At 36.1% G+C, this 14,630-nt stretch overlaps 1 long non-coding RNA gene across 1 annotated transcript; it reads left to right on the forward strand.

Moving 5' to 3' along the window:
* The first annotated feature begins 9,084 nt into the window (after nucleotides 1-9,084).
* LOC131790013 (uncharacterized) lies at nucleotides 9,085-10,817 on the forward strand. Its single transcript, XR_009340662.2, has 3 exons — nucleotides 9,085-9,254; nucleotides 9,750-9,963; nucleotides 10,592-10,817. It is a non-coding gene; the product is annotated as an uncharacterized lncRNA (long non-coding RNA).
* Nucleotides 10,818-14,630: the final 3,813 nt, after the last annotated feature.

Genomic DNA, 14,630 nt, shown 5'->3' on the forward strand with positions numbered 1-14,630 from the left:
AACAAAACACTTGTCGGTTCGGAAGCGCGACGTTAATTTGCAGCTTTATAATGTTTCCGAATACCATATGGGCATTCACATGTCAGTGGCTGCAATTGTTATTAATTAAAAGCCTAAATGGCTAGACTATTCTTGATCTCTCTTAAAAAAGAGTTTAATTTATTTTAAACATATCAAAGCCTGAAAAAAAATTGTTAAAAGTCGATTTGAATTCTGAACCTCCAATTTAAAATATTTCCATTTTGTATCTAATGTTTGCCTCAGGTTATTTAGATAGGAAAGATAATCGAACGAAAGCTTCATTTTCATCGAGGACCTAAATTAAAACATAATGAAACCAGGATATGAGAAAAAGATAAACTAGCTTTCTTCAATGCTAAATTTCCCCGTTTTTCCTCAACGCAATTTGTAATTATTTCCTCCAGGGCTAAGAGAAATGTCCACAAATTTCATGCACTAAGCATCCTTTGTTCCATTTAAATGATTACTGTTTTGTGTTCAGTTAACAATATTTGTTAGCAAACGATTGTCTCCAGAAATCTTATCGCAGGATTTACTTTTAAGGCAAATTGCAGTTGAGTGTTTGCGAAGCATTATTTATTAAATCGTTGTGGAAATGTTCGTAGAGAGCAGAGGAAAGAGCTAGTGATGCATAGAAGTGTTCGAAACAATTTCCGTCTGTAAGATAATGTTGACATCGTAGTTGGACAAATTCTGGGAATAGTAACTGTTATTTACAGCAATGAAATGAATAAATACAAATGGAGCTGATTAGATTTAGCGGCTTTGAGTGTAATTCAGCCATTCCCGACAGAATCTAATGTGGCCTGAGGATGCTAACCGTCACTTAGATATGTCGTTTTCTTCAATCAGCGGCATCGAGCACTTTCAAGTTGATGTTTTTTCATTAATGATCTCTCCATGAAAGATTAAAATAAGAAATTAAGTTGAGCTTGACAAGAATAATCTTTCTCGTTTTTACAACTCTTTAAAGTTCTTTTTATCATTACTGTCTCTAAAACAAGTTTTAATTATGTATTTATCGCCCTAAATTTCCAACAAGTTTCCCCAATCTTAATGAAAAAAAAAAAAAAAAAAATGGAAAAGAAGACGAACGTGAAAAAATACGAAGAGCTTAGCCATACTTCATGAAAATCTTTAAAAAAGTTAATTCCAACGTAACTTGACTTTTTGATAGGGTACATATTTTGACTTCTATGCCTTATCAAATGAGAACACGGAAAAACTTGAAAATTATTCAAGGAAATTTTGTTGAAATTTGATTGATTTCGAATGACTGATTCTTTACCTTAGTCCCAAGAACAATAAACGATTACAACGACTAACTCAATTTCTTCTTCTACTAAGAATCCATTACCTTGAATAAGGTGTTATGACAAACAAGGTGTAAGACAAACAAGAAACAGTTTTCCTATCAACCTCGTTCCCATGGCCTTTTCCCTTACTTGAGGGAAAAGGCCATGGGAACGAGGTTGTTTTCCTATGTGGAGGAAAAAACTAACGAGTAAATTCGTTCCTCATTTCTGTGAAGGATCAGAGAAAACAATGACTGTTCAAAGTTGATATTTACAAGTTATTGCTTAGCAACGCAAAGGAGATAATCTGAAATTCAGCCAATCAAGTTCGAGTTTTGTAATAACTCAGTAAAATGATTGCGCATGAAATGTTAGCCGATGCTAATCTGAAAGACATCCCTAGAGTCAGGTGGTTAATTCAGCACACCATTTTTTTTTTATTCACAGTATACTTCGTATCAATTATTTCCGAGGAGCTCTAATCATATGCGAACTGATCATTTCCAGTTGCAGTTAACGTTGGTACCTCGATTGATTCATATAGGCTATTCAACAGAAATCGTCAAAAGAGAGCAGTTGTGGATAAACTAATTTCTGTCGGAAGATACGTCGGACTTTTGAGGTCCAGACACTCTTTTGTTCAGAATGACGCTAGTAAATTTAGCGTGAAACTTTAATTTTCTTCAGTGGGGCGAAGATGACTTCTGCAAGGTGTTTCCAGGGAGTAGGCTGTTGTTATTGAAAAAAGAGGTTTACTTCTTGAGATGTGGTGGAACAAACGTTGATAACCTTTTTCCTACCACGTAACTCCTCCAAGATACCTTTTCTGCCGTCTCTTAGCTACTTTGATCGGGTGAGACTATGCCAAAATCTTTAGAGAAGTTAAGTCTCGTCAGGTTTGAAAGGTCATACCTAATCAATATTAAAACTGGGGCTGTCTATAACTCGTGATAGAGCATAGTGTGTGGTCTCCTGTCGCTAGCCTGACATTCTAACAAAGGTGAAAGTTTGCAAAGAAATCAGGTACACTGCGTAAACAATGACTCAACTCAAAAGCCAGTGCCACTTTTCGAAGACCTGGCAAGTGGCTTCAAGACCGAAGAGCTTGAAAACTCGAATGCGTCAGTAGTATTAGAAAACGAGGAGTGGCCCTCCTTTTTCCCACTGAGATGAACGGGTTTACAAGACAAAGGCAAAGGAGAGGGCCACGTACATCTAAGAAAGTGAATTTCACCCGCTGTTAGTGAAAACGCGCTAAAGTTCACCAAAGGCTGCTTATAATTACAAAGTAACATTTTTCGCGTTATTGAGCCAGGTTTCTCAGCGAGGTTATCGGCTGTCTCGTATGCCAGTCAATGATTAGTAGCTTAGCAAGAGGAAAGTTCTGCAATTTGGATGTATGTTTTTTTCGGTTTATTGGTTCAAAAAAGAAAAAACAAAACAAAAGCAGAGGCAGGCAGAAAAAGTAATTAAAATCGAGGAATTGTCAGTGGTAAATCGTTCTGTTAGGCCCAACCGTTTCATTTTCAATCACCTGAATTAAATTTGTTTTCTTTAACTCAAATATGACATGAAGTTTGTGATCTTTATTTCTAAGAAAAGAAGTCATGCGAAAGCATTACATTATTTGAAATAACAACATTAAGTAATCAATCAAAACATTAATTTTTGAAAATAGCAGATAAAACTACCTTGAAAACAATATGCCAAATCTAATATAACATTCCAGGGAAAACGCCTCGCTTACTCACAAGGGAGGGTCTTAATGGGGTGATGGCTTTTACGACTAACGGATAAATTGTTGGCCAATTTACCGCTAACAGTTAATATCTTTCCATTGTTGTCCCCAGAAAAAACTTTTACGGTTAATAATTTTTACGACTTAGCGTTTAAATTTGTCAATTTTTACGCTGAATGGTTAAATTTCTTGGCCGTTTTACGGCTAACGGTTAACCCCATTGAGATTCTTACAAGATATTCTCGCGTGTGTTTAGCTTTTTGATATTGCACGTCGTTTTATATTGCGGTAATATCTCCTATCAAAATTCACCAATTTTAAATATTACCGATAGCTGCATTAGTTAAAAAATTAGATATCAAGGTACATTCATTTCCAGAAAAAAAGGGTTCATGCAATTTATAATTATCCAAAGGAAGCCTGGAATCTTGATTTGGGACCAGGCGATTGATGAAAACGAAATATGCCCAAGAGTTCCTAATTCAGGTCTAGCCAAAGCGAAACATATCGTTGCGACAGGAGCGCCATGTCATGGATTGATCATGAGGTTTTTGCTAACAACACTTAGAGTATCCTTTGCGGACTCAGCAAGAACCTCTTCAATAGATTTACAAAGTTGTAAACTTACCTAACTGTTTTGATGCATTTTGATCAAACTGATGATAAATATTATTTTAAATTAATCAATACTTTAATTTCAATGCCATGCTCTAGGCGTTTTTTTCAATTCGTGTTCCTTTGAAACCGAACCCCACTATGATCTTTAAGTGACTGATAATTGACTCGTCAATAACAAGGCCAGGTGGCAGTTTTTCTTTTCCGAAGAAAGTCCCCTTAAAAAATCTGCTCCGTCATCATTATCGTCATTATCAAATCCCAGGGGATTTTGAATCAAAATTCATTTACTTTCATAGGAGGAAAAAATTCATTTCAGAAATTTTGAGACAGAGATTCAAACGTTAATTCACAGCTTTTTAACGAGTTTCCTCGAACCTCCTCGCTAGCATTGAGTCATGAGCGAATTCAATAATTTACTTCTGTTATCAGATTATACCTTGAGAATTGAAATGGTATCTCGAAGATGACTGCATTTTCTAATGGCTTACTTGACCTTGATTTTTTCTTCCGTCACTAGATGGATATCTGAAACTCGATCTCTGTAATGATGATAACTTGAGAACTTAGTCAAAATCTATTTTAAAAAGGTTGTGAGTGTTTTCTGCCGAGTCATTGAAAACCTAAGGGTGTCATTTATAATTAAAGATACCTCGGGTAATGAAAACAACTCAATAGAAGCGAAACTACTTTTATATCTTATTTATTCTATTTCACTGTCACGACGCTTTCGACATTGCTAATCCTAAGACGCTCGTCACACATGAAGCTCGTAAAGGTCCATTTCAACACGGTGTTTTCCGTAACTCACTGGTTAAATATTGAAGCGTGAAATTCGAAAGTCTGGGGTTCGGGTCCCTATGGGGAACTTTCTTCTTTACTCGTGTTCGAAAAAGAACGAAAACAATCTCTGCAAATTTATATAAAAAGGATTCATCATCCGTCATATTCTAAATTTTTTCATTTCCCTGAACTAAAAAAGTTACCATCTTTCATATTCTGTTTGTTTTCGTAAAGTTTCAATTGTTTACCCCTGGGGCCAATATAATTTATCTTAAATATGGAAAAAATAGATGGAAAAAGAGACAAGAATGATGATCATCAAACCCGTTTTATTGTCCGGGTTCGACGCAAACGCTAGTAACTTAAGTGCAAGAGAGGCCGGAAAATTGCATACCTATAAAAGAGCCTCGCTTGCAATACAAGAGTGGAAAACTGCCTCGAGCTGATCAGAGTTAGAGGTGATTATACCAGGAAAAAGAGAGAGGTACTAAGTCAGCATCTGATGAATTCCAGGGAGTAGAAATGGGCAAACCTAGCGTCACGTATCGGTTGAGATTTTTGTTGATTCGCGTAATTACTGGGAATTTTTTCCATTTTGTTCCCGTTTTTTCTCCCTCCAAAGAAAAACAACTTACTGATCCAATTTATGCTTTAGTTCATTCTACTCACTTTCATTTCAAAACTCGTGCTGATCTTTCAATCTCAGGTTGTCTTCTTGTTGTACAACGCCGTTTACAGTTTCTTTCCCAGTTTCGTGAGTAGTATTAATACACTGCTTGTTAATTGAGCTATCATCTGTTATCTTCTGACCTGACTTTAAAAGTTGCACCACTCAGTTATCTTGGCATCAAAAGGATTGATAGGCAAACTGTAAACGATAAGAAAAATAAAATAAATTTATACCAACTCGGAAGAGTTCCGCCATGCTGCGGCAGTAATGCAGCGACATGACCTTTTAATTGCATAAAACAATTTTTATAATATTTTGACAATCTTTCAATAATGTGAGATACTTCATAAAATAGAACACTCCCACGATATGGAGTTAACGAACAGAGATCTGCCTACAAAAAAGAAAGCTTTGAAAATTCCAGTCATCGATGAAGAGCCTACGCTTGGAACATTTTTGAAACATTTTGTGATTAAAAAAAATCAATAACGGCAATAAAAAAGTAGAACACCCCCACAATATGGAATTAGCGAAAAGTGCTCTGTCTACAAAAAAGAAAGCTTTGAAAAAATTCCAGTGATCAATGAAGAGCCCACGCTTGGAACATTTTTGAAAGATTTTTTGATAAAAAAAATCAATAACGGCAACAAAAAAGTAAATGTATTAAGAAAAATTAAATGGTATTAGGCCTTAAATATGGCCTCCAGTATACTAAACATTTGATAACTTTCCCTGATCTTCATTTATGTTGCTTTTCTTTTATTCAAGATCATCAGACTTTGATGACGAGACAGTTCGAGCCATTTCCTTACATGAAAAATTAATGTTGCCCACAAGATGAAAATGATTATGAAACTTTCTAACTAAAATCAGATAGAATTTTTCCTATCACCACATTTATAAATGAAATACGTGTAAAACAAAAAATTCCTTACAGATTATTGACAAAAGAGGGATAAGATCAGTTGGAGAAATGTCGAGTTGGCCTGAAGAAACTGATTTCCAACTGCATTATACCCTTAACGCACGATCAAAAGATATGGCCAGATCAATTATTAAAACTAAAATAATTTCATCTATTATGAACTCAGTGAAGGCTGAATATAGAAGATAAATATTCAATCTAGCGAAGTAACTTGAAGCCTTTTCCTCGGATTACACCGTTGTTGGCCACAAAAATGCTGAGGAAACTTGAACTGAAGTATGAAATCGGGGTAAAGCGTTATTACGGCTTCAGCAGCACCAACCTACACTTTGAAGTTCTAGCAGTTTAGAAACTTATGCGCGGCACCCAATCTCACAATTAAGTTCTCTCGATAAATATCCTCTTGCCCGCTGTATATTACTGCTTTGACGAGGGGTCCTTAAACTAATAAAAAAAAGTGTCAATCGTTTTTAAACATTTTTCTATTGATTTACAATGAACTAACATTTAAGCACCCTAAAATATTGCAGGCAACCCATGCTAAAAGGGTTATAAAGAATCTTAACCACAACACTTGTGAATTTTATTATATTTTTGAAATCCACTATTGATCAATAAAGCTCTACATTAGGATGTCGCATCATATTTTAAGTGCAATTAGTATTTGAAGTATATATAGTGCCTTCAAAAAAAATTGTTAAAACTGTTTGAGAATACATGAATTTATTGAATACAAAATAACTCAGAATATATTTGGCTTACACAAGGAAAAATTTCTTATGATATAGTTAAGGAAGAAAAGTCGCAAAAAGAGTAATTTACCGATGAAATGAAATCAACATGATCTATCTTGTAGCTTATTCTGGAAGCTTCTCTCTCTTACATAAAATATCGAGATAGAAATGTAGTTGATCTGCATTTTTTTAACATCATGAAGTTAGTATGGCCACTGGAAAAGCTTATTTTTCTTTCAGCTAATCTATTTTACCAAATCAAAAGAGACAAATTTGTGCACATTCTTTTCAAAGGATATTAGCCGAAGACGTGACTGCATTTAATTAAACATTGATTTACGAGTAAATTATGCTTTAGGTTATTGAAAAATTCTTTAATCTAGAATAAATGAAAGGCGAAAATATGATTCAATTTGTTATTTAGTTCACAATCAGGTCGCTATCCGGTTGGCTTTGGAGATCAAACTCAAATTTACAATTCTGGTCAAGTATGACTTTCACTTCAAAAGCGCGGATAAACATGTCAAGCCCAATGGGAGCTTAAAAAGCTCTACAACAAACGCTGGCGGCAGAAATGTTACAATTTCATTTCATTCAAAGGCTGACGGAGTCAACCTTTTTGTATACTGCCCAGGATCTTGCTAACTCAATGCAATACCTACGTTGTGAGGAACAGTATACACGAAAATGAAAGACAACTCTGAAATATTCTTTAAGTCCTGTGCTTCAGGATTCAGTGCCGATAATCAGCTAGATGTGCGCTGATGATAATACTTGCCTGCCCTCATTTCCGTTTGCACAAGCAATTAAGTTCTTGTCAAATGGAACATTTTGCATACACAATATTTGGATTCGGGAGAAACCTGAATGTTTATTGTTGTAACGAATTTGTGGCAGGATTTCATATACGACCTGCCTTTGTTTTTTACTTCCATAGAAATTCTAAAAATTAGTCTTTTTCCGTAGTTATTCTGGTACGGTGTTTTATTAAAAGTTACCTTCTATGGTTTTACTCACTGACCATGCATGAGATTCGGAGATATCAAATTTTAGTCATACTGGCATATTCTGTACTGATGTATATAATCATGATCATAGACATAATGTCGGTTTTCTAAGAGATTTCAATCTCACGTTTTATGCAGAAATCCTTGAACGCAAGAGCCTAATTTGTAAAGGATATGACGCATATTTTAAAGCAAATCTCACGAGAGGTTTACCATTACGCTGTGAAATTGCTTAACTGCCTTGAGGAGATTGTTTCCGAGTTAATTCTAAGCTTCCTTTTACGCTATTTTTTTCAGTAGTTAAATCGCGAATAAAGAGTCTTTCTAATTCAGTCTGAAAACCGGTAATAATTTGAAGATTTACATTTTAAACTAATCAAGTTCTGGAGAGGAAAGCATTTCACATTCGACTGTTAACTGAGAAGCTTTGAATAGGACAATTCGTTTACAAACAATTTTCAAGACCGGCTCAGTGATCAGAGCCTCTTTTAGAGTTTAGTGCGTATAATTTCATGAGCATTTTGAATATATGAACACCAACATAGCCTTCTAATAAATATTTTTCGTCACTTTGATGCTTTTGAGAGGAAAGATGGTAAACTAAAATTAAAAATAAACGCACGATAAAATGAAACAGCTGCCATATTTATTGAAATTTAAACGTTTCCTGACGACACGTAACAAAGATGGAATCTTGTAGATAATAATTTTTTGTAATATGGATTTGTGATAAACGTTTAGGAAAAAGTTAAGAATCATTGAATTGTCGATGACAGAAAAAGTCTCGCAAAAGGGTGTCAATAGTTTATTTCCCGTGACACGACAAAGGCAATATAGAGTCAAATTAGCTTTGAACAATACAGAACAAGGAATGTTTGCAGAGATTCAATTTAGCTATTATCTTTGTATAACCAAATTTTCACTTTATGCAGGCGTTGTAAAATAATACTTCCTCGGCAAAAGAAAAGAAAAAAATTATTCGTCCTTTTTTCGGTGTGAAACTGATCGCATGATAGTTTTGACGCCTTTAATAAATTCAAGATTTAATCTCAACATAAAACGAATGCAATTAAATAACTCAAACCGCAACGCATCTAGAGGTAAATTTATTTTCCTTTTACGAATTTAGGCTTTTAAATTGGCCTATTGTCAACACAAGCTTAGGACATGTTGTCTTATCAGTAACACTACCTCTGACACGATATTTACTTGACAGGCAAGGTGAATTCCGAAGCCTTTTTCGCTGTCAAAAATTCTGCATAATCATTGTTCGCACTACGGATGTTATCAAAGCAAATTACGTAGTACCATTTGGGGGCAATTTTCACCCTTTTAAACTGTCTAATGTGCTTAGACGAACCACATTACTAGTAGTACTGGCCATATAAGCAGCTCAATAGGATTGCGGAGTTGCATTCAGATCAACGAGATTTAACAAGAACACAATTTATCAGACATATTTCCCGGTAAGAAATTTTCCTTTTTATGATGATTTGAATTGCGTCGGTTTGTTAGAGGCTAACCGCCTAGGCAAGTGTTTTTTTTTCCTGTATTTTTTTCACTTCTTCTCTTAACCGTTTTACAATCAATTCAAGGCATGTTCATGTTCAGCTTTAAGTGTTTCAACGACAGGAACCAAGGTGTCATCTCGCTAGAATTTCAAACGCTTGCTTACAATTTCTCTTTTTCAAGAATCGTATAGTCCACATACGAATATTTCATCATTAACCCTGTATTCAAGAAATCTTTCACTGAAAATAAACAAAGGACTGATATCGAAGAGAGCCTCTAAAATAGTTTATACATCCATTTAATATGAAATGTCTCAATCGAAAGTGTCTTAAATTTTGGATTTGTGAAAGCACCATTTGCTTAAAAGGGCAAATTATTGGTGAAATATTTCTCGTGCTCTTAAGATTTTAGTAGACTTTTCCCTTTCCTGTTCATCTTTTCTATTTCAGCCAAACAAAAAGATGGAAACCAAGAGCCTCGTAGCCTTGTTTCTTGTTTCGTGCATTTTTGTCTCTGTCTGTTTTCAACCCGCCGCCTCTCAAGGTCTTCGATGGGGAAGAGAATATGAAGAGGAAGAAGAAAAGCATCGAGTGAATCCAGTGAAAGCCGATTATCTCAGGCGTAAAGAGATGCACAGAACATTTGAAGATACCGCAGATGAGGGTAAGAAATTACAAAAAAAAGACTGAAGAAAGTGAAAGAAAAAACTAGCGCCGAACAACATTGGTAGTGGGAATGAAACGCCTGGTTCCTTAAAATATAAAACGCAAGAGTGTGGTAACTAAAATTCCCCAGTCGCCTCTTCATGGTTTGATCATTGCCATCGTTAACCACTCACTCACCCACTCACCCTAAACCATCTTCATCGATCCCCCTCCCTCGTTCTCTTGTGGTTTGTTTTCATCTCCTTTGCGTTTCTCTTTCCAAGGAAACTGTTATGTTAAGTTGTCATTTTATATGAAGGAAATTATATATAACTCTTAATATAGTGACGTTGAAATATTCAAAGAAAAAGAGAAAAAGTAAAAGAAAAACTGAAAAACTTCGCCTACTCTGACATTTGCTGGGCGTTCACTTCGGTTGAACGATGAACGGACTGATAGTCGATCATTGTAGTTTAGCACTGATATAGGCATCAAAACACAATACTAAGAGAAAATCGGCCTTATAGTGTTGTTTTCAAACAGTTCGTTTGATGTCGTGTTTGACTTACTACGATAATGGTGCTGACGATAACAAAAAGGTTCAGTAAATTTTAGTAATCTCATAAAGAATTATTTTTGCATTGTAGCCAACTTTGATTATAACAGACGCTGAGTTCTATTGGAATATCCTACACACCCAAACGGACTGGACTGGACATTTGATTGAATCACTGAGCTTTCGTAGCCCGTTACTATGGGAAAATTTACTTTTAATTGATGCATAATTATTATTTAGTAGAGGAGATAAGTTAAGCTTGTAAAATGAAATCATACAGCAATAAAACGCAATCTGAACGATGTCAGAATAAAAAGGAGCCAGACTTTTATGTAATGATAGCTAAAACCCGTGCACAAAGAAGGGAGAGAATCACGGTTATTTGGTCAATAAACGTCTGAAATCTTCGAAGCTTTCGAGAGAAACATTTTGTTTAAGCCATAACCGTTAAATCACAACTATTTTCCCTCACAGTTTATGAAGCTCGTTAAGTGGGTGACCGCAGTGGGTCATTTAGGAAAATTTGATAACAACTCACGTGTGGCGTGCCTATTTACACCTCTCGGCAAAAAGACACCGTGGGAGTAAACTATTTGACAACGGGTGTTAGCCACAAAACACACTGAGATAACAAATTATATGATGAGGTTCTGGTGCCTTGAGGCTATTAAATCTCTCAGAGTGAGTAGCGGTGCTTAAGGGTACAACTCGGCACTTTGCTTCTGATTGTGGTGTTTTGGCATTAAGTATGCAAATTATACATAGACCTGGCCGATTGCATCTCATCCTGCTTTCATCGACAGAGATCTGCTTGCAGAGAGTTTTGATTGTTAATCAGTGGCGCAAACATGAAAATGAGAGCAGTGCTAATTTGCCAAAGCAACTGTACATGGTTTCGCAATAAGCATTTTTCATTTAACTCTTGATTGAAGCAATCACTAGCGAAGAAAACTATAAGGTACCGACTACCGAAAAATTGGACAATTAAGCACAAAGATAAAGATAGGTAGAGAGACAGAAAAAAAAATGTTTAAACCGTCAAAGATGATGCGAGCATCAGATTTCAAGCGTAGACACCAGTTGACAAAAACTCAAACGAAAGAAAAGCTGAGTATTTAATAAATACGAGATCAATTTTCAAAACACCCAAAGCAAGTATATCTCTTAAAAATTCTATTTGTTGCGCAAAGCAAAAATAGAGTCATCAATTCTTAACTAAATTTCAGTTCAACTAGCTCAATTTTCATCAAATAGTTCAAACTCAGCTAACTTGGTTCCCGGGGTCAAGTCAGTTTCATATTAGCATCATATTGATAAGCTTTGAGTAAAGAAGCTCAGGTGCATTATTTCCAAATAAAAAGTCAGCATGATTCCAGCCTTGAATCTCTTAAGATCTCTCTCTCTGAAGTATTTCAAGTTAGTTATCCGGTCTTTTAGAAGTCGTACATCTGTCGAGCTGGCAAGTTTGTCATTTGAACCCGAGAAGAGAGCGGTTGGAGTCTTCATGTCTTCTTCATGCTACTCTGGAGCTTCAAGCTGATTTAAAAGACAAATGGCATGAAATTGAGTAAGGAACAGAAGGTAACAAACGAGTGTCCGACTGCAGGTGACTACCGAGCCGGTCAACCGACTCATTGACCAACAGATCAATCAACTCATTGACCGATTTACCACCTGGATAGAAAGTATTGAATGGTGGTTTTCTGACGAATTGACTAATTCACTGATTTCCAAGCAAAACTCTTAATAGAATGAACAATCTTCTAGGTGTATGGGCTTCCTAGCTGACCTTCCTCTCCCCCTCACCCACTTGTGCTCTCCCCCACCCCCCCCCCCCCCTCCATGAATGCTTGGGTAGGCCGGCTCTCCGGCTTGCTAACTAACTGGTGGTCTGGTGGTCTGGTGGACCTAGGCATACGATTACAACTGACAATGCCTCAAAACGAGCCTCTCATGATTTACTGAAATAGTGGTGATAAATACCTGGCCGTAAGTTCTATTTGAGGAAGACTCCATAATCATACTTGGCACATTTCTTTGACAACACCATCTGAAATAAAACATAGATAACGGTATTTCCATAAATAGGAAACAACTATCCACATCGGCCATAGCAGCTGTTATAAACAAAGATCTAAATAGTAATTTGGAAACAGTTTTTACTATTTTATAATAAAAGCTACCTTATTTCCGTCGAGTTAGCTATTTAGTAACACCAAGAGTCACCGTTTGAAATAGTGTCTGCAGCACATTGTGAATATTACGGCGCACAGTCGAAGTGTATGAAGCGTCACCGTATTAAGCAGTCACTCTGTATCAAGCAGTTGGTTGCCAAAGTCCCGAATGTGTTTCCCCTTATTCACTGTAATTTTCACCTCTATTAAGCAGTCACGGTCATCTTTTACTAAGTCTTAATGGCCTTGTTTTCATTGTCCACTGCATTTATTGAAAGGTCACTTAAAGCTGGACCACTCAAATAAAACTAAGAATAATCTTTCAGTTTATTTTCATTCGACAGCTCCGACTGGAGACCCTTTGGAGCACGAAACGCGGGAGAAAAAAATTAATTCTGAATCTTTACACCCTAGCATCAGTATGCATATTCTTCATACTGTTCTCATGGCATTTCCTAAGGCTCTGACGAGGAAAATTTGTTAAAGAAACAATAATATCTTTAATTAGTGATTATTTTCATTATTCTCGTGACCTGTCTAATGTGTTTAGACGAGCCACATTACTAGTAGCACTGGCCATATAGGCAGCTCAATATGAAAGCGGAGTTGCATTCAGATCAACGGGATTTAACAAGAACACAACTTATGAGACATATTTCCCGGTAAGAAATTTTCATTTTTATAATGATTTGAATAGCGTCGGTTTGTTAGAGGCTGACCGCCTAGGCAAGTGTTTTTTTTCCGTTTTTTTTTCACTACTTTTCTTAACCATTTTAAAATCAATCCGAGACATGTTCATGTTCAGCTTTAAGTGTTTCAACGGCAGGAACCAAGGTGTCATCTCGCTAGAATTTCAAACGCTTGCTTACAACTTTTCTTTTTCAAGAATTGTATAGTCCACAAACGAATATTTCATCATTAACCCTGGATTCAAGAAATCTTTCACTGAAAATGAACAAAGGACTGATATCGAAAGCAGCCTCTAAAATAGTTTATACATTTATTTACTGTGAAATATCTCAATCGAAAGAGTCTTAAATTTTTGATTTGTCAAGCACCATTTGCTTAAAAGGGCAAATTATAGGTGAAATATTTCTCGTGCTCTTAGGATTAAGTAGACTTTTATCTTTCCTTTTCATCTTCTCTCTTTCAGCCAACTAAAAGATGGAAACCAAGAGCCTTGTAGCTTTGTTTCTTGTTTCGTGCATTTTTGTCTCCATCTGTTTTCAACCCGCCGCCTCTCAAAATCTTCGATGGGGAAGAGAATATGAAGAGGAAGAAGAAAAGCATCGAGTGAATCCAGTGAAAGACGATTATCTCAGGCGCAAAGAGATGCACAGAACATTCGAAGACGCCGCAGATGAGGGTAAGAAATTACAAAAAAAAAGACTGAAGAAAGTGAAAGAAAAAAACTAGCGCCGAACAAGATTGCCAATGGGAATGAAACGCCTAGTTCCTTAAGATATAAAACGCAACATTGTGTTAACTAAAATTCTCCAGTCGCCTCTTCATGGTTTGATCATCGCCATCGCCATCGCCACCACTCACCCTAAACCATTTTCATCCATCCCCATTCCTTGTTCTCTTGTGGTTCGTTTTTACCTCCTTTGCGTTTCTCTTTCCAAGGAAACTGTTATGTTAAGTTGTCATTTTATATGAAGGAAATTATCTATAACTCAAAATATAGTGACGTTAAAATATTCAAAGAAAAAGAAAAAATAAAAGAAAGAGGTTCTGTTGCCTTAAGGCTATTAAATCTCTCAGAGTGAGTAGCGGTGCTTAAGGGTACAACGTCGGCTCGGTGTTTTGGCATTAAGTATGCAAATTAAACATAGATCTGGCCGATTGCCTCCCATCCTGCTCTCATCGACAGAGATCTGCTTGCAGAGAGTTTTGATTGTTAGTATGGCGCCAACATGAAAATGACAGCAGCACTAATTTGCCAAAGCAACTGTA

The sequence above is a fragment of the Pocillopora verrucosa genome, chromosome 1 (genome assembly GCF_036669915.1).
Source record: "Pocillopora verrucosa isolate sample1 chromosome 1, ASM3666991v2, whole genome shotgun sequence".
NCBI classification, from domain to species: Eukaryota; Metazoa; Cnidaria; class Anthozoa; order Scleractinia; family Pocilloporidae; genus Pocillopora; species Pocillopora verrucosa.